The sequence below is a fragment of the Bombina bombina genome, chromosome 8, assembly GCF_027579735.1.
Source record: "Bombina bombina isolate aBomBom1 chromosome 8, aBomBom1.pri, whole genome shotgun sequence".
Classification (NCBI taxonomy): Eukaryota; Metazoa; Chordata; class Amphibia; order Anura; family Bombinatoridae; genus Bombina; species Bombina bombina.
In genome coordinates, this window is record NC_069506.1 from 29,316,995 (window position 1) to 29,317,728 (window position 734).

General features: G+C 46.0%; 1 protein-coding gene across 1 annotated transcript in view; it reads right to left on the reverse strand.

The window, feature by feature from the left end:
- Positions 1-177, reverse strand: part of FAM131C (family with sequence similarity 131 member C) — a 70,836-nt gene extending 70,659 nt beyond the window's left edge. Inside the window, exon 1 of the mRNA XM_053689849.1 lies at positions 1-177. This exon is cut by the window's left edge and continues 215 nt beyond it. The gene's annotated coding sequence lies outside the window, so the exon portion shown is untranslated.
- Between the last annotated feature and the right edge of the window lie 557 nt (positions 178-734).

Sequence of the window (734 nt, forward strand, 5' to 3'; positions counted from 1 at the left end):
TGGCAGGAGTTGGCAAGATGGATAGGACTTGTTGTTGGCAGTGAGGGGGCCAACAGACATGGCAGAGCCAGTGAGTGGGTGCACAAGCTTGAGTCTGCATGCGTGTCTATGTGCTTAGATTGTATTGGGAATAATGAGAGAGAGAATCGTCATACGACATGCTGCTGTTGCTCAGAGACTCTCATACTGTCTGCTGCATGTCACCACCCCCTTCCATCTCAGGGAGGTGTCTCTAAACACCGTCCAATATATAACTAGGGATCAAAAGGTTTGCTGTGTGCTCCTTTTATTTCTAGCAGGTGAATGTGAAAGCTGTTGCCAGACTCCCTGCTTTGTGGTTTAACCCTGTATGTGCTGGGGGGCAGGGCATTTCTCATCTCTAAGCTGCAACAGGCTAGACTACTTAGTGACGGAGGATTGTGCACTCATCATACAACCAACAGTGCAAATAAAGCAAATAAGGAGAGTATATGACTTTGTAACATTTGTTAAATCCACAGAGAACTGAGGGTTTCAGCTGTGTAAGCTTCCTATTTGTATTGCAAGGTCAAACTCAGCTTTGCCAGGTTCATAGACTGATAAGGGCGAGGCTGGCACAGGACCAGTAATCTCTGTGTGATAATGACATAGTTGTTTCACTTTGTTTGTGACATGTGCTGGCAGCTCTGCATTTATCCTGTCTGCAGATGTCAAGAAAGAGGATGGTCTGCAATGTACCGTAACAAACCCAGAGA